The 24,941-nt window shown below is 44.2% G+C and overlaps 1 protein-coding gene across 2 annotated transcripts in view; it reads right to left on the reverse strand.

Moving 5' to 3' along the window:
* Positions 1-24,941, reverse strand: part of TRERF1 (transcriptional regulating factor 1) — a 105,033-nt gene that overhangs the window by 58,416 nt on the left and 21,676 nt on the right. For both annotated transcript variants that reach the window (XM_030499024.1, XM_030499025.1), the window contains one exon: positions 15,142-15,197. The gene's annotated coding sequence lies outside the window, so the exon portion shown is untranslated. The remainder of the gene's footprint in view (positions 1-15,141; positions 15,198-24,941) is intronic.

Consider the following 24,941-nt stretch of genomic DNA (forward strand, 5'->3'; position numbering starts at 1 on the left):
TGACCTGTGCAAATTCACCTATTTCCCACAAGATAATGCAAAAAACATGCATAAAACCCTTGCTCCTAAGTTCGTTCTTCTCTCTATTCCACTCATACCATTCTTTACTGCAGCAGGATACCTGCATGGATGCAAAACTTCATTTGCCTGACTCCTTTTGTGTCCTTAAAGAAAAACCCCCAAGCCCCAACCCTCAAGTACTGGGTAAAACACCAACCAAACAGAAATGCCCCTCAGAACTCTCCCTGCTCTACCTGCAGATGCCCTTGTCCACATGGTGTGTAGTCAAGGGCTTAAATTCTGTTTTCTCCCTTTTGAGCCATGAATCCAAACCCAGCAGATTCATGGAAGAGAGAAAATAAAGAACGAAGCAGAAAGCTGGCCAGCCTACTGGCGATGGTAGGGGGATACACATGAGCACAAAGCCCAGACTCGGCTGGTCCATCATTCACAGCATCAGGTGGCATCTATCCACCTCCCACAGACCCGGAAAGCAGAACAAACCATTGTAATTACCTTGACCTTCCATCCAGGATGTGCCACTGACCTACATACAGATGTGTTACTTGTTGAAGTCCAGAACACATAAATATCAGCAATAAACTCCCTTATTAAAAACATGCAGTTCTAACTCTTGAGCAAGTGATCAAGAACCCATCACATCCAAAGGGAATTGTTTCAGTGAGTAATTTATCCTACTTAATAATTTGTGTGTTACAACTAGTCCAGATTCATCTGGCTTCTACTTTCAGCTATTCAAGCTCATTACACCTCCTACTAAACTGAAGAGCTTCTACTTTCTTTCCTCTATAGATCTTTGCAAAATACAACTCAGCTTCACTTAAAGCAAGGTAGGCTTTTTATTTCAAATAAATAAATAAATACCCAACAGTAAAACAGGTTTTCCAACTGTAACCGATCTCTCAGCTCTCTGAAGCCTTTTTCTTCCTTTTTAATTTCTTTTTCCTAAAGCAGGCGCATAAGAACTGGGGCCCCTAATCCAGTAATGATCCTGAGCCATTCGTAAAATACCGTATACCCCTATGGGACACGCTTGGCTCTTGCATCCAAAGACCACATCCATTCTTTCAGCAACGCTGCAGAGAGTCAGTATTTTGTGAGCTTTTTACCATCACCTCAGCTCCATTCCAGCGCAAACTGCCCTCCAGAATGTAGCAAGCCCTTCCCTCTGTACAACATACAGAGGCGAACTGGTCTGTGCTAACATTCATAGAATCACAGACTGGTCTGGGCTAGAAAGGACCTTAAAGCTCATCCAGCTCCAACCCCCTGCCACAGGCAGGGACACCTTCCACTAGAACAGGTTGCTCCAAGCCCCTGTGTCCAACCTGGCCTTGAACACTGCCAGGGATGGGGCAGCCACAGCTTCTCTGGGCACCCTATGCCAGCGCCTCAGCACTGGAAGGACAAGGGAACAAACAAATTGTTCTTCAGTAATGTAATATAACATGTTTTACAGATACACACTGTGTCCATACCAAAAGGAAATTAATCCTGTGTGACAAAAAACATGTCATTATCTGCCATAGCCCTAGCTCTCAATGGCATTTTCAAATTTAAGAAGAAATAACTTTGTTCAGCGTAATTACCAGCAATATTGAAATAAGTTATCTCAGTTCTATCGAATAAAGGCTTGTAGTTCCTTCCCTTTCCAAATAATCACATTGCCTCATCACCCATTTATATTCACTGCCATCATTTCTCTATTTGCTTCATACATGCAGACACACATAAGTGTGACAGAAGTCCCAGTATAAAACATGTTCCTCTTTGCAGAAGTGCTGAAGAGCATTGGGTGTATATCTGATGTCCTCAAGAGCAACAGTATGTCATACTGTTGTATACTGGTCCATTCTGAACACTGGACACAGCATTTTCACCTTCACTTTCCCCTCCCAGAAGAGCTTCATGAGTTAAAACATACCCTGGTTAAGTGAATGCAGGATTGTGGTTTGTTGTTTTGGTGGGGTTTTTAATGTAGTATCTAATAAAGCATCAGCAACATTAACATTATGGTTATTAGTTTACTTAATATGATGATGTTCCATTAGACAAAAGATAATACAATTGTAGGCTGGAAATTAACTATGGAAACATGTTGATATGGTTATACGGAGTCATGAAACTTTTTCAAATGCAGGAGCACTGTGTCTACAGTACAATTTAAACAAGTTAACTTATTTCAACTGTATATGTATAATGAACTTTTGCTCTGTGCTGTCACAGCAGATACTCATTCTTCCAAAACAAAAATGTTTGTTTTGGGTTTTACATACAATAAAGCATCTAATGACCATTAAAAAAAGCTATAGTTGAAGTTGAGTCAGAACAACTTGTCAAAACATAATGCTTCTTGAGGTTTCAGCTCAAAAAGAAGAATTCCTATCATTATTAAATGGCAGTAGTATTTTTAGACAATAGTATCAGTGTAGTTGTACTATTTTTGCTTTTCTAGAGTAACAGAACTTCTGATCTTTTAGACAAATAGCACCAGCATTGCAAGAGTGTGCTGGAAAAGCAGCATGCAGAAAGAGGAGCAAGAACAGAAGAGTCTGCATCCATCGTCACAGGAGAGCTGGGTGTCAGTTGATGTTACAGCCTGTATGAGAGGATCCCCTTGAAAAGCAGGGGTCTAGACGCAAAACTCAAGTACCCCGTGCTGCTTTACCCACAGGGATTTATTTAGGGCATGGCAACACCATAATGTAGACTAAAGGTGTTCTTTCCAGGCTAAAGTTTAATAGAGCTTTAACTTTTTAACAAAGGTCAAAGAAGTTTCCACACATCTCCTTAGGTTAGCACGGCTTTAGTAAAACCAGTACAGCCCTTTGTTGAACCCCCAGTTCAACTGCAGAATTAATTACTAGAATTCATTATCAGCCACAAAGCCTTCCCTAGGACATTTAACTGACTAGCTAAGAACATATGCACCACAGCTCATGTCAGACTGAAGTGTTTCACCGGTCAGAACTCACAGTCACCAACTTGCCCATCGGAAGAACACCCCGATCATCATGTGGCTGTTCCTAAATAGCAAAGCTGAGGACTCGCTTCTCTGAATAAGAGGGGTTTGGTTTGAGGGGGTGTGTGTTGTGTGTTTTGACCTCCATGACCAAGATAAAAGGAGATTGAGCAGAGTTTCCCCCATTTCTGAGCACATTAGTATCCCAGCAAAGGAGAGGAAGGGATTTCACCTCTCGCCTGCTCACTGGAAGCTCACACCTCACTGTTACCAACTAAAACCACCAAAATAAAGCACAAAGCTCCAGCCACCCGAGAAAACATGAATCCTTCCCATTCTTTGTGAGCTGGCTTAAAAATCACAGAATGGTTTGTATTGGAAAGAACCTCAAGATCCTCTAATTCCAGCCTCACACTAGACATGTTGCCTAAACTCTGTCCAGCCTGGCCTTGGAACCACTGGCCGGGATGGAAGCATTTACCACTTCTCTGGGCACCCTGTGCCAGCGCCTCAGCACCCTCACAGGGGAAGAGCTTCTGCCTTAGATCTAACCTGAACTTCCCCTGTTTCAGTTTGAACCCATCACCCCTTGTCCCTTTCGCTCCAGTCCTGATGAAGAGTCCCTCTCCAGCATCCTTGTAGCCCCCTTCAGACACTGGAAGCTGCTCTGAGGTCTCCACGGCAGCTGCTCTTCTCCAGGCTGAACAGCCCAGCTTCAACGTGAACCAAGTGGCTTTTGTAAGCCCACATCAAGCCTGTGGCAGAGGAAGCAGAGCCCGCAAAGGCAGAGACACTCCAAAGCTGGGGACAGCTCAGACACGGCAGCAAAGACATCCCCCGCTATGAAGAGTGCCTGTATCTCAGCAACACCCAGCACAGCAGATAAAGGCATCACCTGAAAGGATGTCCCTACTGTGGACATACAGCTTAAGATGCTGCTGGTTGTTATTCTGCTGGCAGGTTGCATGTTTGCCTTTTGTTCAGCTTTTGAAGTACGATCCAAGTGGCAAAGTAGGCTGAGAAACTGTTTCTTGTAACTTCACATTTCTAATATCGGTTCCAGGCAGTCACTCAGCTCTGCACTTGCCTTTTGTGGTTGCATGTATTTCCTATTTAAGAAAAGGGCTGTAGCAGTTGCTGGTTTGTCACATTCTCTTCAAATAAAGAGGCTGAGCAGCAGCTTCCTCTGCTGTGCAGTACTCTGCATTGGTGAACGCCTTTCCCTTCTCACTCTGGCTCAGAATTACGCTTTCAGCCACTTAAAAAGCTGATTTACAGACGACGAGGCAACAAGATGAAGGATTTTCGAAATCACCATTCCATGAGGATAGTCCATGGGATCTTCCCCTCCATACCTTCGATGTCAACCCTCCTTTCTTCCATCTGCACGTTCCAGCTTCTTTCAAAATAAACGAGCAACCATTTCTCCAGCTTCACCAATCTGGGCACATGTTCATTTTCCTTGTCATTTTGAGAGAGACTCACAAACTATTTGGTATTGAATAGTTATGAAGAACACTGTGTACTTTGTAAAAGGCTTTATCAAGCATCCTGTGATCTTCCCTGAAAGCCTATTTGGCACCTGCACTAGAATTCTGAAGGCGCGTATATAATAATACATCGCACATAGGTGGAAGCTCAGGAGGCACGCTGACGAGTGCTGAAGAGGACTTGCTCTGGGCTACCCACCGAACTCAGAAACAGAAATGCATTCTGTATTTCAGCATTTCTGGCCAACGCTTGCTCCAGTGCTTCCTGCCCCACATCTAACTTCAGAAGTTGTCATCTCTTTCCTCTTCTGTTACCACACCTACACAAGTCTCTGGCAGAACTTCCCAGACATCTTTTTTTCTTCCCCAAAGGATTTCCGGAGATCAAGTAATTAAATCACGAAGGAAGAAGTTCATCACCTGCTAAGGAAACTACTTATACAAACAGCGTTCCCACCAACAGCACTTGTACGGCTACGTTTCTATGTCCAGATACATCCCCACTGGCTGAACCACGAAAAGCTGATGTTAACGCCTTCCAAATGAAAAGAATACTCTCAGAGTTTAGTCTTCAAAAATAACTTCCCCGCATAAGCAAGACTGCAGGTAAATTACCATATAAATTCTTTCCATTTGTTTTAAATGGGAGAAAAGACCTAGAGGCCAGTCTCTCCTCCTGTGTATTTTCTTCAGATACAACTTTCATGCAACTGTATAATAGTATTTCTTTACTATGAAAAAAAATAAACATATATGAAAGACGAAAAGCAACCAGAAAAGGATTAATACTTCAATATTATGGCAACATCTGAAAACATAAGGAAATTATTCCAAATTTTCATCAGCAGTGAAAACCAGAATGACATATGAGAAAGGGCGGTGGGCTAAGCAAATGTGAACTTGTCTTGCGTGACAGACAGCACAGGAGCTCCTAACTTTATGGGATTTCAGTAGTGCTTGAAGAGCATTACTTGGTTTGATTCTTGCACCAGGATCCATCAACATGACACCTGGACACAACAGCCCTCTTTCTTGTTTTAATAAAAGTGCTTTAATAATGCAAGAGAATACCTTGTCATTAACCAGCTATGGTTCTGCTGAACAGTAGCCACTGCTGCTTCTACTCAAACCTCATGCAATAACAGGTCTCACCAGAACCAGTAACCAGAACTTTGGATTATCCTGCAGGCGACCTTAGGCACCTTCTATAATCTAAATTAAACAATAGTTTCTTACCTCTTTTTATGTCTCAAGTAGTCAGATCCCTCACCTTGCTCCACCCTCAAAACCAGAGCTGAAGAACAACAGCTAGTCTCTATGACTAAATGACACATGGAGCACACATTTCCTAGAGAGAAAATGCAGGCATCCCTCAATGGCTCTCCAACAGCCTCTCTTGGTAGAAATGGGAAGTTTTCTAGGCAGCATGGTCCATCCCGAAGTTCATCAAAGGACAAAATCACACAACAAGCTGCAGAGGTACATACCAAGCGCATTTTTCATGTTTTTCAATCCGTAAAAGCCTGTTGGATACTCTCCTAGAACAGCGTCAAAAAGCTCTACTTCAATGGAGCTTTATTTGTGGGATTGATGCTGCAACTAGTCCAACTTCAGAGAACACTTCTAGCGAAGACTTCCCGCATCACCCCTCCTAACGCTACAAAAGGGGATGGTATTTTAAGCTGCGAGCCAGCAGAAGAAAGCAGAGAGGAAAAGGCCGGGAGATAATTTGTTCTTCTGAGTTGTCTATTCAAGAAACCCAGAGAAAGTTTAAGTGTGACACAGTCAAGTCTACTCATTTGCCTGTCAGTTGTTAACCGTACAGACTAGGAGAACAGCCAGAGAGTGTACATTTTTCCTTTGTATAAGAAAGAGCATGCGAACATTAGAGTAACACAAGTTTTCAACCTAGCAATGCACAGCATCAAAGTGACACTGCGAGTATTTATTACACGTAAAATTCATCTGAGCCTATACGAGACAGACCAAAGAGATCCCTGACCATCAGAAGATGGCTTTGCGGCGGGAGGGTACAATTACTCAAGTCCCCAGAGGCTTCCCACACTGCCCTAAACAGATTACTCGAGTCACTTCAGAAATAGCCAGAGTGAGATGCATAAAATGAGGCTGTGTACAACATCCCTACAGAAGTAAAGGTCTTGTCCTTTTGGGGCCTAAGAGGTGTGTTCAAATACTATACTCACGGGCCACCTTTATAATAAATCATGAAAGCAGTCTACTGTTAAGGCTCAGCATTGGAAAGCAAAAGGCTAATGAAGTACCGAAGCAACATGCTTTTTTTCCTCCTGATAAAATGGAGGAGGAAAAACAGACCCAACCCTGTTGGCACACTTTGTAGACAAATTCCTTTTGTCAATTTATTAACATTTTTTCTTCCTCCTCTTTAACAAAATTACTTCAACAGTGTAAAAGTTGGCAACGCAGCTACCTCAGAGGAGGAAAGTTGCTCTATTCCTTCTTGGTAAGCAGCGCAAACACAGACACAAAACCCCCCACCCACAGGATATGGAGAGCTATTCATTTAGTTTTAGCCAAGTCTTTGCGAGACTGTACCTTTTGACTATTAGTTGATGGTAAATGTGCAACTGTCTGGTACTTAATCTCATATAAGAACTAGACCAAAAGAAGTATCAACATTCAATTTTACCTCCAAAAAAGAACACAAGTGGTATGAACACAATTGTCTAGAAAAATGCCACTTAGCAAAAACAAAACAACTACACCCCCACATACATGCAGTATTTAAAACAAAGATCTCAAAGATGTAATTCTGTTCACAGAAAACCAAACTGCAACGCACAAGAAGTTCAGTTTAGGGATTCAAAACCCTGTCAGTGTTATTTCTTATGACATGTACCCCACTTCTTGTATTTTTGGGGGCCTGTCCATTGCCATTACCAGGCATCTGAAAGAAAATATTAAACCACTTCTTGTCATCTGCACAGAACATGAAACCTGGAGCAAGGGTAAGCAAAAACCAAACCAGGTTACCTTTTGGTAAAGTGTATTTTTCGCTGGGTATAGTTTATCTGAACAACAGCTGGTTTTAATACAGCAATAACACAAAGTTACAACTCCTAGGAATAAAGAAAGAACCACGAGGGTTACCCTTGGGGAATTGCATTCAGGAAGGCAACGATCCTGTAAAATGACTGGGGGTCACGGCAGACACAGTATAGACACTAAGCTGCCTGCATGAATCTGTGGCTAAGCAAGGAAACACAGCCTCTAGATGGGCAAGAACATTATTTTGTATAAGGCAACGCAGGGAGGGAGAGTATTACCTAAAGAACAGTAAGAGCACGGGCAACATGTATTTCTGGTCTGTTCACTTCAGAAAAGAAAATACCACGAGAACAGCTAAAGATTCAGAAAATACATCTTATATCACGTGTTTTTAAAGTCTGCATGTTTGGCTTATCAAAGAGGATAATGGTTATCAGCGACTTATTGACAAAACAAGCCAAATGTCTCTACCAAATTTACTCAGAAGATAAAGAATACATTAGCCAAAACCAGGCCCCAAAAACATACTGCTGGGCAGAGGGAAAAGTTTTGAAGAGTTCAGCATTAATCTCCTCTGCCCGACTGTCCATAGTTACAGTTGATTGCTATGATGTGTGGTATGCTCAGAAACTCATCAACAGCAAGCCTGCAGCAGTATCCACTTTCTATCTTATCCAGCCGACTAAAATCCTGTAGAATCCCTTTTGCATTTACATCTTTCCCACTCCTCAGCAACACTATCCCTTCGGAAATAGAGACCTTTGCAACCTAGGTAACTGGAACCAATGTGGCCCTTGGAGCACATCTATTTCAGAAGCACTGGCTGCTCCTACAACACCATCAGAAGTTTAAAACCAAAGTTCATTTGTCTTCGAAGTGCTCCACAGTCACAGGTCAGGGTATTGAAGGGCTTTTCCCAGAGCTCCAGGGACAGACTGGGGTCCACCATTCTGCTGCTCTAGCTCTTGTTAACTGGTGCTGGAGACTCACATTTTGTGTGCCTAGATGAGGAACGCAAAGTGATTTCCAAGTAGAATCACCCATGGCAGATCTGAGCACCAAAAGCTTATGATACCCGTATCTTCCTCTCTCCACTTTTTAACTCATAGCAACTTGTACTAAACAAACACACCTGGACAATGCACTTTATTACATCCCTCCACGGATGAAGAGAAACAAAGAAGTTTGACATACTACTACTAAAAGTGTGAACAAAACACACTTCTTAGAACTATAGAACTATATACACTTAGAACTACATACTTGCACTATAGAACTTCTATAGCACAAAACAGAATTGCCTGAAATTCTTCTGGAAGGAAATTGCTGTAATTTACAACTGGGACTTGTCTCCTTCTGCCATTTATAGTCAGAAGTAGTCAGGAGCGGGCATCTCTGTAAAGTAACAACAGAAGTTATAGATTCACAGGAGAAATTACTGAGAGTTCATGATTTGTGCTAGCAAGAAAGGATGAGCAGATACCAGAGGCTCATTCCGAAGACAGAAGTCTACGAATGTATTCCACAGATACATTTTCTCAAACTAAAGCCCATTTCTTTGAGTTTATGAAGTTCATGAGTCATGAGTAGTCCCTGTCGTGCTTGGTGCTGGCTGAGCACCAAGAGGGCAAGCAGCGAGTAAAGGAGTCACAGTTGGCTTTGCGTCTGGGGCTGTAGACGGGCACCCACCCAGCAGGAACACCAACCGCTGTCTGCCCCATACAACCCCACCACACACATGGTGGACTATGGAGAGCCCTCAGCTCCTCACACATCAGCTCTTCCATAGGAGCAGGGAGTTACCACCTGGAGCTGTGGGTCAACCATGAACCCAGAGATCACGTATTTTTGTGGGAGATTAACAGCAAAGAACCTTCTGCTGTTCTCAGAGCTCTGTCTGGTACCTTAACTAATATTTTCCTTTAATTTAAACATCAAGGGGGCATTAAGTTTAATCACATATGTGAATTTTGCACAGCCTCCACACAGAATGGGCTTCAGAGAGAAAAGCAGAGCAGTTCTGTATCTCGCTACACCAGTGGCAAACCCCTTAGCCCTACTGCTAGGGCTTCACCTTCAGCCTCGACCACAATTTCCCTTTTAACTCTATCTGGCACCCTGTCTTTAATTCATTGAGGAAAGGTTCGAGATGAAGAGTGGATAGTCAGTAAGGGAGTTGTGGAGAGGAAGGAAAAGGGAGGAGACGGGACTAAGATTCAGATTGTCGGTAGTGGGTGCTTACCCAGAGTCAATCTGATCTGTTTCATAAGGTAACAGGAAAAAACAAAAGAGTCCCCACAACCTTCTTTTGTTCTTGGAACCAGGGTTTCTTAAAACGATGGAAGTCCTCTCCATACCAATGGTAACAATACATGGCAAGACCTTGACATCTGCAGCACAACAATTAGTTATTTCCACAGTAAGTTCCAGAGGAGTATCATCCCGTTTTAACTGACAAAGGAGCTGACTCGGAGATGACCAAAGGAGTCGCCCAAACCCACAACACTAGTCATTAGCAGAGCTGCAGTTACAAGTTCCTGCTGCCAGCGCTATCTTCAAGCACCAAAACGGGCGACCACCCCACAGCCGAAGAGCCGGTACCCTGCACGCTCACCAGGTAAAGGTCACCTGCTCCTCACATCATGAATCTGAGCTCCAGTTACACCACATCACAGGAGGAATACAGAAGGGAACGTCCAGCCAGGGCACTGGGCTCCATGATGAGCGGCAGCAGCGACACCCACATCACCCTGCTCTGGCGGGCACCCACCCTGATGTGGAGCTGCAACCCCCAGGGTCTGCCCTGATGCTTCTCTTGTGCCCACTGGAACCCAGAGAACTTGGGTCAGGAAAATAACCCTAACGCGAAACCAGAGGCAGTGGGTTTTGCCAGGTTTAGTACCCTGCATCGGCTCAGAGGGGTGAAGGACAGGCAACATGCATCTCAAACTGCAATGCCGAACTACACCCCATCTTGTTTGTGCTTTACCTACTCCAAAGGGAACTTCAGATCAGCTCACTTCTCAAGTAAAAGCTGAAATGGCTCTTCCCATCTTAGCCCTATAGCTTTAATGTGCATTTTACAGTTAACAATTTCAGTTTCTCTGAATTGCTTATTCAAGAGTGCAAGTTACTTAACATCTTGCAGAACCAGCCAGCTCACAACGAGACATTCTACAGCAAAAGGTGGCCTTTTTTTATAAGGGTAGTTTGAAAAGTATTAAATAGGCTAATTTCCACCTCAATTTTTATAGAAGCAACACAATTCCTACAAGCAGCAGCTTGGGGAACCCAGTGTGACAGGGGTGGGGAGTGGGAAGTGAGCATTCCACTTTTACATTAGAAGCAGAACCACAGAAATTTGCTTTTCATAACATGATTAATCTTAATTTACATATAAACTTACATCTAGGCCTCTGTTACATTAGTTGAATGTATTCCATAGAATGCTTTCTATCTGCTGCCTGGTACCTGCCTATACAGCGTTCTCCAGACATTCCTTCCAACTCACTTGATCCTTTGAAGCTGACAGTTATCTACACATTCAGGCACTGAAGTCATTTATTCTTTTAGAAGTGTTAAGCATGTACAACTTGCAACATCATATTGTGCAAATATTCAAATTTTCTGGAAGAATAAGGAAAGGAAAACGCATTTACCTTGATGTCTACATTTACATAGATATTCCCCCCCTCAACTTTGTTATCTAGAGGCTTTTCCTTATGCATGAGAGATTTCCCATTTTCATCCCTGCGCTTCCAAGGTACCTTCCACATTGTGACAAACAGCTAAATAACACAAGCAAAGGAACTCAAATTAGCCGTTACCATTTGATTCAAATTAACTTTCTTATTCTGAAAGCTTTTTCTAAGATGGCTTCTGTGGAGACAAAACTATTCACAGACAATGTCAAAGTTAGTTATTAAAACTCATCCAGCAGCAAAGCAAGAGGTTTGCACTGATGTGTGCTAACACAAGAAGAAATCACAATGTACCAGTTTAGAAAGAAAGAATTCCTGGACTGTGGCTCAATTTAGTCTCATGAAAATCAAGGGTTACTTCAAGTAAAAAGCAACACCACACCGAAAATGCAAAGGAGCACAAATACTTCAATGAGTTACTCTAGTTCTGCATGCATTAAACTGGGGTTTTCACTGCCAAGACTTGTTAAAAAGAACCACCAGAAAATGTTTGCAAAACATATTGCTCTTCTAAAGTGCATTAACAGCTATTAATAATACACATCAATCTACTGCTTTTCACATAATCAATATTAATTGGCAACCTAATTTGGAACTGTTAAGGCAAGGGACCTTGGAGCTGCAATTCATCAGGTCTAAGCTAACAGTGGGTGAAAATAGGCCTGGTAACAGTTACTTCCTTGTCATTTCCTTCTAAAAACGACACAATGCTGTTTCAATGATCAGTCATTTTTATCTCATAAATGTACCTCTGAAAATAGATTAGGCCTCATTGAAAGATTTTATATTTATTACCCAAGCTGTTGGGCTCATGGGAAACTTGACTTGCAGTTCACAAGGGCCCTGGGTTCCTCGGAAGGAAGTCAGATAAAGGCACAGGGAAATACAGGGGAAGGAAAAGAAAATACTGGGCGAGAGGTCTGGCACCTCTCAACATTGCTGCAAGCTTGCGCAGTCTAAGAATTTCATCACTGGGCTTCAGGCATATTAAAAGAGCTACTACCCGTTTGTTTTAAGTCAACCCCATCACGTAATCAATAGGATGGATGCCAAAAGCCAGCCATTACATGGAAGTCACCATGACTAGGATTAAAACAGGATTATTCCTTGCAGAGACTGGATCATGTCCCATTGCTTTAAAGGGGACTAAAGAATAGCAACCCTTTTAATTGCAATGGCAGGAAGAAACACGGGAGTGCTTCAGAAGTACTCCCCCAGAAGAAGGAACAGCCAGGAATGGGTCAGGAAATATCCAGGAAAACTCTACGTGACCAAGGGAAAACACGGACAGCAGGCAGAGTGTCGTGGCTTAAGCCCAGCCGGTAACTCAGGACCAGAGGACACATTTGGAGCAGGATCCAGATGCCTATCTGGAAGAATGGAAACCCAAATGTAAATGGAGAGAGGGAATGCAGAAAGGGAGCAGAAGGTTAAATAAAGCAACAGTAGTAAAGGATAGTTGAAATGATGATGGACACCCGACAAGTGCAGTCTTGAGAAGAAGCATGACCAGGAGCCACTTCTTGTGACACACGAAGACTGGGAGTGGGGCAGTGGCACTTCTCCAGCCCAGGCTGCTGGGAAAGGGACAAACGAAGCCCTCTCAGAGAAAGGAGAATGAGATCCACATGCTTATAGCTCAGGAGTAATTTCCACCCTGAGAAGTCATGTCAAAAAACAAGGACATAATATTTTCTTCTAGAGTTGAAAGACAAGAGCTGGTGGGAAGCACTGCTGCTTCCTCCCAGAATCTCATTTTAAAGGCAGTCCTGTGATTGCTGAGGATCTGGCTCACACTCTGCACACACCTGGGGCTGGTAATAAAGCCGTGGAGAGAGAAGGTGTCATGGCCTCAAGCTGCAGAACTTGCTAGAAACAGAGCCTCCTCGGTGGTGGTTTTATGAGGAAAGAGGAGAGCAACCTCACCCCCAGAGAGACAGTACAGCAGCAGCCAGCTGTGCTGCGGGACCTGCCCATGTTACAGCACACAGATTCGTCACTACCCACTTCACAGAACAGCACTTAAAATTAACTGATAAAGTAACAGGCAACAGGAGAAAAGGAAACGGCCTCAAGCTGCACCAGGGGAGTTTAGATGGAGCTGAGGAACAATTCCTTCCCCAGAGGGTGCTCAGGCATTGGAACAGGCTGCCCAGGGCAGGGCTGGAGTCACCGTCCCTGCAAGTGTTCACACCCCATGTAGCCGAGGCCTCAGTGCCATGGGTTAGTGGTGGCCTTGGCAGTGCTGGGAACGGTTGGACTGGATGAGCTTAAAAGTCTTTTCCAGCCTGGTTGATTCCATGATACTATTGTACGATTCTATGACGAGAGCACACAGACAGCAGCGGCGATGCCGCGGTGGGCACCACACAAACCCCAGCGGCAGACGTGCAATGGGATGGCAGCTGGAACACCTTCATGCACAGGGATGCTGGCACAGGGCAGGCAGAACACGCTCTAAGAAGTCCTGAAAGCAGCTGTAATTACCCACTCTTAGAGCATAGGGAGACTGGTTGGAACACGTGAAGAAGCTCGTTTACATAACAAACGAGGTATGCATGTGAGGTGCTCTGTGTAGTAACTGAAGACTGCAAAACCTCTCACCTGAAGAGCTGAATTTTGCCTACTGTACACATACAAGACCACCTGCAGGTAGAGAGTAAGCTTTAAAATATAATATTTGTAACACAATTTAACACAGGCAGGAAAGAGGGTAGTTTGAATGGACAAAATGCCTCACACTTGCAAAAAAAGCCCTAAGCACCAAGCAAATCTTTGATTCTTGCATACCCCACACAGTGCCAAGAGCTATTTTCAAAGGTTTCAGTTCTTGCTTGGACAGCCACCCTCCAAAGGGTAACTCTACTTAGCAAACAAAACTTACAGGGGAGGGAACCAAAACCAAACTAAAAACCCCTCAAGAGTGTCTACAAGACCTAAATCTCTGAATCCAATGAAAAAAAGTGATTTAGTCCTGGTCCTCACACAATGACATCATGCATTTTGCTGTTTGCATGCATTTCCATTTTCCAACCAACAGCCAAAAAGAACAACAGGTATTTTTGAGGCCTGTAAATGGCACAGAGCTCAGGAAAGCAGAAGACACAAAATGAAACACATAAGCGATAGAGCTGCATAGTCGCAGGTTGGATCGTAGCTTTGAAAGACAGTGACAATCCCTGTGTAATACTACTACGTTTGGTTGTTTGAATATAGTATCCAAACACCTAAGGGTTTTAAAGACATCAATTCCTCTCTTACCAGTAGAAGCCTCTAAACCAGAAACCAAGAGAAAATGTATCTAAACACTGCCTTTTAAAAACACTGCTATTAAAGAAGGCAAACAAAAGAAAACCAAACAGCAGCAAACCCATGGCTTCCTTCAGCACATTAGTGACAGCAAAGACTCATTTCAAACTCAAACCTAGACGTTTTCTACTCATATATGTTCTGTCCTAACAAAAACAGTCCCAGTTTGAAAATACTGCAACAGGAAAAACAAGTTCTAGAAGAATAGAAGTTAAACAGCTCAACGATGTTTTTACCTTTCAAATGTCTGAGGGGAAGACGGGGGGAAGGCGGCACATGCAGAATCTCAAAACTGAACAAAAACTTTTCTACTTCATCTGTTGCTTTATAAGAAGTTCTAAAATAGCAGGATAAGTGTGACCTATCTTGCTAAGCCCCGTGCCTGGAAAGGCATACATTTGTGTCTTCTGGGCTTTCTACATCAGTTCACCAGCAGAAAGGACTGGGACATAAGCTGTACACATCAGAGATGGTCTGTGCTTGGAGGGTCACAGGCAGATGGAACTTAAAAGTAAGTAAATCAATTATTTGCAGGGTTCTGTCAGGGCAAGAAACGGTTGTCTTCAACCCGAACAACAAACCAGCGAGACTGTTTTGTGTAGGAAGATGTTAATCTTACCCTCTCTCTTACCTTATCAGACACATCTCCTCGTCCTATTCAGAATCCAGCAAGTCATAAAATTCCATCTGTAACAAAAGGAAAAGTCTATTAATACCTCCTGATAACCCCATAAAAGGCTAAGAAGCAGTTCAAGGCAAAAAACAATGTTTAGCCTGTGCTGCCATTCCAGTATAATCTACTCCCCAGGCAAGTCGCCCTCCCATCTGCAGCAAACTGGGAAACCTGGATAGAAAGGCATTAAAGATGTTGTAACATGTTCTGTAAGAAACACGCTCTTCCTCCTGCAGCGGGGATAACAGAGGTGGCCAAAGCACACAGGTTGGCCTGCCGAGTCATAAATAAGTCTGCAGCATCCTCTCATTAAATTAAATGACCATCAAATTACATAATGTGAATGGCTGTAAAATGAGCCCAGTGGTAATGGCTAGAAATAATCATGGCGATGTTATACATCGTGGAGACAATTTTCCAACGGTGTATCAAACCTGGGTAGGCAGCACCTTTTATCTCCAGGCCAAGAAACTGTCAGCATCCAGCCTTCCTTAAATACAGTAAAGCAGGCAAGAAATGTATGGAACAAAGCTCTCGTGGCCCTGAGCAAGTACATTTAATTTCTTAACACCTTTACAAACCAAACCAATGTAACAAAGATGGTTTTACAGTATAGGTAAACACGAGGCAGCCTGGCATACTTGGGATCAGAGGACAGAGTACCACACATCTAACCAATAAGTCTGCAACCTTGGAACTGTCAATAGAATTGACAGTCACAGAATCACAGAACCAATCAGGCTGGAAAAGACCTTTAAGCTCATCCAGTCCAACCATTCCCCAGCGCTGCCAAGGCCACCACTAACCCATGGCACTGAGGGCCTCGTCTACACAGGGTGTGAACACTTGCAGGGACGGTGACTCCAGCACCGCCCTGGGCAGCCCGATAGTCGGGCTTGAACGAAGACTTTCCATGGCACTATTAAGGAAAGGAGACATGACCTGCAATCCAGCCAGTCCACCAGTCACTAGGGCATTAGAGAGACCTCCTGGCTGGAAACTTTGAAAAGCATAAGAGTCTACCTAGAGTGAGAAATGTGAATCAAGGATCTGAAAAATCAACCAACTCAACTCCTCCACACACCCTTTTAGCCTTTTCAGCATCCTGCCCACAAGCCCTAGAAGCCTGTTAGTCCAGTGCCAGGCTGGAAAAGGCCAAAGATATGCAAGTGAAATGGCACACTGTATTAGAGAATACTATTTAAAACAAACCAAACATAAAACAAACAGCCACCCTTAGTTTTTCAGTCCAGTTATCTGGGGAGAGATATGACAGGAATGAAAGGATTTGAAGCAAATAGTTTGCATGTTTGCTTACTCTTCCTGTAGTGATGCTACTAAGAGCATCCCCATGCCTAAAGCACAGTGCTAGATTAAAAGAAAACACTGTGGTTTCGTTGTCTGACATCAATTTGCACCCTCCTTCACCCTCCTTGGACACTGAGCAGCGTGATGCCAACGGGCCCAGCGGGCACCACTGCTGCTCTGCACCACAGAGAGGCGGCATCCTTTGTAACACCCTTCGTTGTGCTGTGCTGCCATTTCCCTGCCAGCAAACAGGGGTAGCAGCACACGGGTCACCAGCCAGGAGGGAAGCCGTGGTCCAAACTACCTGCTCTGGGACGCTTCTCTTTTTCCCTGTTAAGTGCACACGTTAATCTACACTTTAAGTGCTAGTAATAAATGTTTTGTCCAGAAAATATAGTTTTCTCATCTTCTACTGATGACAATTTCTTTTTTGCCATTACCAGAACAATATAACAACATACTTCCACCACTACGGGGTTTTTGGGGATTCTTTTTGGGTTTTTTTTGTTTTTATGAAGAGATCTTTTGCCCATGTGACAGAAACATTTGAACAAAAGAGAGCCACTGCCCAAGAGCCAACTTGACTATCCCTACCCTCCTATTCCTCTGCCAATCCAGTGAAATTCCTCAGAGCACAACCTCTTCCTGGCTATTTTCAGAGAAACTGCAGCAATCCTACAAGAACAATGGGGAAGTTTGTTTTACTCAAAGAGTAAATGTTTTGCAGCTTCCAATGTAAATATTTTAATTAATGGAGGTTTTTTTTAACTCTCTACTGCCTTACTTGTGTTCACATTCACAACAGCTATCAGCACAGAAGCAGCGCTCGACGGCTGTAATAGGAAGAGAGAAAAACGACTTCAGAAAAATCACATTTGTAAGAACATCAAAACTCGCTGGGAGAGATCTAGGACAAAAAAGATTAAAATATTGGGGCTGTTGAGCCTGGAGAAGAGAAGCTGCGTGGAGACCTCAGAGCAGCTTCCAGTGTCTGAAGGGGGCTACAAGGATGCTGGAGAGGGACTCTTCATCAGGGACTGGAGCGACAGGACAAGGGGTGATGGGTTCAAACTGAAACAGGGGAAGTTCAGGTTAGATCTAAGGCAGAAGCTCTTCCCTGTGAGGGTGCTGAGGCGCTGGCACAGGGTGCCCAGAGAAGCTGTGGCTGCCCCATCCCTGGCAGTGTTCAAGGCCAGGTTGGACACAGGGGCTTGGAGCAACCTGCTCTAGTGTGAGGTGTCCCTGCCCGTGGCAGGGGGTTGGAACTGGATGAGCTTTAAGGTCCTTTCCAACCCAAATCGGTCTGGGATTCTATGAAAGAAAATCAAGTCTGCTCATTCCTGTGGCCAGCTGAGGGCTCGTGTTGGTTCCCATTCAGATAGTGGGCCTACTTTATGAGCCAACTTGTAGAAAACCACAACCTAAGCTGTTTCCCAAACAACATGACACCCAATGACCAGGATACATGCAAAAAGCCATGACTGTCTTTTTGCCTCAGCCATCAATACAGTGGCTCTGAACCACCCCACCACTCTGCATCCACTCCACAGAAACACTCAAATCTCCTATTAATGATCCATAAACCAAGCATTGTAGGCTCTCAGCACCTCAGATTCATTTTACCTGGGCAGGACTGCTCCAGTACTACAGAAGGTGGCTCAACAGAGATGCTGAGACGTCCTGCACATGCTCTCTGGTAGTTTCTGGATGCAGCAGCACTCTCAGGTACAGGCAGCTCTTACACTCCGAACAGTGCCTCTCCCTGCAGAAACCATCCTCTGCCCCCAGATACAGGGATAGAGCTTGGATGTGGTATCAGCAGATGGCTGGCATTCAAGACTTCATTTGAAAAAGAAAATTAAAAGAAGTGGGACACAGATGGTGCTGTTCCTGCTTTCCCAAAGCCTGACTGGAATGTGAAGGTAGACCTGTCCTTCCTCTGCTTTTATTTGAATGGGAGGGTTTGTTCCTCCTGTTCTGACCTGACCACACTTGACGCCTGTTAGCAACATCCTCCTACAAGTGCAGCAATTCCCTGCCGCTGTCAGCAGTACACATGCTACACTGGGTAAAATCCTCACCGCTCTCACCTAAGCCTGCGCTAGCACTCTTCCACTGCCTCATGCAAGATGGTGGTTGTGTTCTCGTCAGACTTCTCAGATCTGGCGATTCCCACAACCGCAGCAGCCGCTCCATCACCTCCAGGCCACCATGGCAGTGCCACTTGGCTTGTCACAACCCACTAGGCAGTGGCTAGCACTGGAAAGGATGGGAAGAAGCCCAGTGCCTTTCCAGTGCTAAATTAGTAAATGTTAACTATCAGAGAGCAGTGGGGAGGAAGAATGCCTGGATGTTATTTGAGAGATCCTCTAATTTGGTAGCAGCAAGAGATGCTGGGGACAACAAGGCGATTGCTGTTTCTGCACAGGCAGCCGGAGGCTGGTGCTCATACCTTGAGGAAGTAGATGTGAGTAGATACATCACCCTGTCATGGTATGCACCCACCTCAGTACCTGTCTCCTATGAAGGGTAAAGGGAAAACAAAGGGCAGCACCAGCCAAGAGCTCACCTTGACAGGGTGATTCGGAAAGATGTTTGCAAGACCTTTCCTGCCCCTGCCAATGCCACAGAGTGAAACTAAATCTCCTGATCCTGGTTTTGAGTATTATCAACCACTGCTATGAGGTACCTGCATGTACAGTATCAGCTTTAGCTTCCACACCAGCAAAGACTGAAAAAAACCTCAAAGCAACCAGGAAAACCATTTGTTTCCCCATATTCCCCATCAGATTTCCTGGCTATACACATAACATTAAAACACCGAGTAAGAACCAAAGTAGTAAATATCTCTTCTCAGAACAGAGCTCCTTCAAAATAACTTCTACCGCTTTTCCTGCAAGACCAAGTGAGGAAGCAGACTTTGCACTAAGCCCTCAAGGCACATGGACTCTGGAAAACGAGACCTCTTAGCAAGTGAGCAACCTAAGGCTTATGCTGGTCCTTCCATCTTCCCCCTCTGACCTCTTATAGGGAGCCACTGCGCTCGGCTTTTTCATGTGCCCGTTTCATCAGCAACGTGAAACCTGCACAACCTTGTCAGCGCCTCTGTGGTCTCCTCATCAGGGCAATGAGCAGAAACGATGAGCGGCACAATCATAAGTCTCCCATGCCCACGGGATAGAAAAAGAGCGAGGAGAGAACAGATGAATGTTAATCTCTCCTCCCCGCCGCCAGCAGCAGCCTGTGCTCTCCCACGCAGAGAAAAGGGAGGCTGCACAATCCGTGGAGGCCAAACTGTCTGGGAAAATGTAGAAAGAGAACTGATGGCAAATTCTCTTCTCTATCGGTTCTCTTTCCATAAGGAAAGTCAAGGTCAGTCACGGAGCTGCTGGTGGAAGATGGGACCACAGGGTCTTTAAGGGGCTGCCTTTATGCAAACCACAGAGCTGGACTACTCACGACTGTATCGGCTGAACATATTCGCTACCTAAAATATTCTGCTTACACTACACAGCTTCTCATGGAGGTTACTTTCACTGGCAGACTACATTTTTGCCTGACCACAGGAACACACAGAAAGGACCACCCCGTTACGGGTGTTAATTCAGAAATGTAGGACTCCTCTCTAGCCTACATGACTCCAAACACCTGCCTCCTAACCATGAGCAGGTAGCCAGTAAGCACACGAAATACTGAGCATGGAGCGGTTGCCACCACACACACTTTAACTGATTTGTGTCTCAAAGGTGTCTGTCAGCACACAGCGCTGTACATGCGCCAAACGAGAGCACGGGGGAGAAGCTTTAAGCAGGAAGCAGAAGCTCAGCTTAGATTAGCCTAGCTCACTCGAGTGTAGTGCTATGCTCAGATCTGGTTTGATTTGCAAACCTTGCTGTCATGGGCTGAGATGAGGTTTGAAGTTTTGGTAAAAAAAGCAAAAAAATAAACGCCAGAAAGCTAAAACAAACACACAGATGAAGTTGCCCTGGCAGCAGTTGGTACCTTTAAAACCTAAGTAAGATGAATCTTCCCCAGCTCCTGTTTTAGAGCATCCTGCTCCTTGTTTTCCCATCTCCACGCTGATGGGCACCCCCCAGGTCTCCAGCACATCATGTGCAAAAAGATGCAACAGTGAGAGCAAAAAGAGTGTCCCCACACTGCAGGGACCAGCCGCCTCTGGCCTTCAGAATCCCTCCCCACCGCCCCCAAATCCCTACTACAAGAGGAGCACTTTGCTGCCTGTTGAGATGTCTTACAAGTAAGCCAAGTCCAACACCAACTTGGCTCCAAGGAGATTTTCAATGGCACTTTGGTGGGCTGACAGCAGGCTTCCAGGTCTCACCATTAATTACAAAATTAACAGGCCTGGACTCATCACATTGCCTGAAGACAGCAGATCCTACTCTCAAACACATGTGCCAGAAACTGCAGCCACAGTTTCAATTACACTAATACCTGCCCAGCAGGAATCACTCTGAAAGAGTTCATTTGCTGACCCTGACTCATGGTAAATCACAGCAGCAGAAACATACTGCAACTAGTCATTTGATCAAGGGTGAGCTGAAAGTTGCTTTCCAGGTAATCTAGAGAAGAAATCTGAGCCTTAAAGGGAAAACTTAAATGAAGATTGGGGGGGAAATGCACTATTTCAATCTCTACAACTGCCTGACAGGAGGATGGAGTGAGGTGGGGTTGGTCTCTGCTCCCAAGGAACAAGGGATGGGACAAGAGGAAACGGCCTCAAGCTGCACCAGGGGAGGTTTAGATGGAGATGAGGAACAATTCCTTCCCCAGAGGGTGCTCAGGCATTGGAACAGGCTGCCCAGGGCAGGGCTGGAGTCACCGTCCCTGCAAGCGTTCACACCCCGTGTAGCCGAGGCCTCAGTGCCATGGGTTAGTGGTGGCCTTGGCAGCGCTGGGGAACGGTTGGAATTGATGAGCTTAAAGGTCTTTTCCAACCTGGTTGATTCTATGATCTAATGTTTGTATTTATTAATATTTGGGCTTCAACTGTGGATAAATGACCAGAATCTCTCTGCCTGTCTACATATTTAAGACTGTTTACACATGAAGTCCAAAAAGATGTCCTCATTTTATAAATAATTTGCTCTGATGACTCCATCTGAAAAAAGTGCAACTTAAGGCTACAAACAGAGGGAAAACACTTGGCTACTGATGTCTAAACAGGGGGGGCAAAGACTAAACATCACAGTCACTAAAACTCAGCAAATGGTTTATAGTTGAAGCTAAGCACATAACATCATGCACATTCACCACATACCAAACCACGACTCCTCTCAAACTTGCAAAGCTCTGCTTCCCAGTAAGTCATTTAAGTATTCAATGTGAGATTCTCCTAAGTGTAAACGGTCCATCTGTTACTTATACCTGACCACATAAGCCATCCAGCGATGCCTCACTCCTCTGACATGGTAAGCACAACATGTCAGAAAGAGTGCTTGTGGAGCCACTGGGCCAGGTAACACAGGGACAGCACTGGGAGGAATTGAGACTTCTCTCCCCCAGGAACATGGAGATATGGTTCCCGAAGGACTTGCCAGCTGCGCTCAAACCCTGCGTTTTTGTTTTCCTTTGTTACATGCCTCCTCCCTGTGTGCATATATATGGTTGTAGTTACAAGTGTAATTTGCTTAAGAGCAATCACTTTGCATGCAAGGGCAGCAAGGGAAACAGAAACCCTGCACACAAGAAACTCATTACGCTATTAAAAAATACTATTTCCAGCTAAAATTTTCTCTTCGGTTCAGTAAAATGCACAAACTTAGTTTGTTCCCAGTGACCTTGCCCATAGCACAGGGGTTGGAACTGGATGATCTTCAGGTCCTTTCCAACCCAAACCATTCTGCGATTCTATGATCTTGCTTCTTAACTGAGAACCTGTGAACAGCTACATAAGAATACCACAAGCAGTCTCAAAAGATGGTCAAAGAGATATTTGCTACCCCGCATTTGGGGTAGCAAACTAAATTTAGACTTCCTAAATTGAGCAAATGAGGGGGGTTTTGTGCTGTTCCCTATTGCGTGCTGCAAGCCATAATGCCAGGTCATACTCTGCATACATTGCATAAGGACATGCTTTGAGTCTAAAGCGAGAGGCAATCAAGAGATCAGTATGCTGCAGGAAGGAATAGAGGCTTTTTATTAAATAAAAAGCAAGCAGTACACACGTAATTTTGGTGTAGCTAAGTTTTGCATAGCTACTGACACTGTATATACAGTATCTGATGCACTCTAGACAGTATCTGATGTACACTATCAGTAAGGAATATCTGACTGTAAAGCAGAAGTCTGTGCTTTCAAGACCTACATCTCCTCATAGCTACAGAGGAGCAGTGAGGACTGCAAGCATTTAACTTGAAATCAGTGACCACACGTGGTAAGAAAGGCTTGCCAGGATGTGATCCTTAATTATGACTTCATCCTGCACAGCTCCCTTGAAGAAGGATCAGCTGAGACATCTTGCCCAAGGCAGCTCCTACAGAGCACAGCCCGACCAAAGAGGAGACCAGGGTGCCAAAAATAACAATACAAGAAGTTTTCCCCTCAAATAACAAGGTACCCCTTATAATTCAGCCCTATAAAACTGGATTTGTTAAGTTCTAAATTGGGTTGCAGCTATATTTCATTACACCGTAAATCTTCCTTACACCCTAGTAAAGATGCCTAATAATTTAATTTTCTATATTTTTCTTTTTAATCTGGAACTCATCAAAAATCGCCTGAAATAGGCATCTCTTTTACAGTCCATTTTCTATACAGGTATAGATTCCAAAATATAATTGCTTCACACTCTTTGCATGGAAAAATGTTTGCAAAGTGAATTTACATGTAGACTAGAAAAGGTTGTAATTATCTCTCTTGGGTTTCTTAGGTAGGTCAGTTGACATCCTACAAAGGCCTCAGTATTACCCCATGATATTCACTGAGCATCCTATTTTTCTGAAAGGAGTAGAACCTCTTGAAAAGAATTGTACCAACAAGTGAAAATTCCAGAAGAAAGAACTGGGATTCCAGAGCCAGAACTTTCAGAACTTTCCTTCCGAACTTCGAATAAAAAGTTTCACAGCCCCTTTTTTTGGCTGAAATGAATTACTACACAAAATGCTGAATTACAACTGTCTCGTATACTGCTATTTCAGTGGGGTAACATGTACAGACCTCACATAAAAAAGAAATAAAAGACACCTAAATGGATGGGGAGAAAAAACACTGCCAGTCCTTGTTGTTATGAAAATTTGTAATGCCCATTCCATCCCAACTAATCAGGTCTGAAATAAAACAAACACCATTTCAAAGCAGTTACCATGTCTGTACAAACCACCGCTGTAAGAAGTTGAGAACACACATCGAGCACTAGAGAGTATATACGTTTTCCTTCATTAAATAGATGTGATGAAAACGGCTCCTTCAATTTAAGATTGCTCAAAGTTTGGCAAACACTGATGTCATTATTTTCCTGCTTCTTCCAAGAAGTAAGCACAGTTTACATCCTCGCTTCCTGCTGTCTCGCTTTACTTCTCTTAACCCGAGAAGCACAGGACTGGCACTGCAGCACTTCAGCACTGGGACCACTGGAGGAAGTTGGGACAACTCCATTTTCCATCTCACCAAGCCTCTTCTAACCGCAAGTCAACAAAACCTGCACTGCCAGGAGTTAAAATGAGAGGTGAACTGCCCTCATGTGCTATGAGCACACACACTACTTTCTCTTTACCCTGTTCAGCCAGGGGTCACCAGCAGTGTATGGAGAAGCCAATTCCTGGTCCCAATCCTGTAAAACCCCAGTAGGAAAAGGCCCCAGAAAACATCTAAATGGAGCATGCAGCAATTAAGACATGTTTGACTAGTCTGCTTATTGCATGACTGCACTCCCTGGAGTGGAGTCTTGATACAGGCTTAAGTCAAGATAGTGAGTGTCACAACCACTTCATAGCTTGCTGACAATTTTAAAAGGAGGAAGGATTAAAAGAAGAAACCAACCCAAAAACCTTCAAATATTTTACACTGGCACAAGTCTTTACCAAAAATGTTATTTTAGGTAACTGACTCACTTTTCCCTGAGATTCAATGCCACCAACCAACTCCTAAAGAGCCAGGCAATCTAAAAGCAGTTCCCTGAAAACAAAAAAAAAGAGCTGAGTTTGTACCATCCGAGGAAGTTCCTAACCCTGTTGTTAGACCAACACACAGCTTCTCTCTTGGTTCCCACACTGAAACAGTGGGAACTTGCCTTTCCCCTTTACTTCAGTTACCACACCGCTAAGTTTGCTGTGCTCCAGACTGCCCGCAGGGATGCTCGGGCTGGGGTGCCTGGAGAGCAGAGGCTGTCTGTAGGGCTCAGCTGGGCTTGTGAGAGGCTGTATTTTGCCGTTTTGGAATCAAACGCTGCAACTAAGCCTGCGAACAGGAAGCTCCTTAGTTCACCATCT

Source organism: Strigops habroptila, chromosome 10 (assembly GCF_004027225.2).
Source record: "Strigops habroptila isolate Jane chromosome 10, bStrHab1.2.pri, whole genome shotgun sequence".
In the NCBI taxonomy this organism is placed as follows: Eukaryota; Metazoa; Chordata; class Aves; order Psittaciformes; family Psittacidae; genus Strigops; species Strigops habroptila.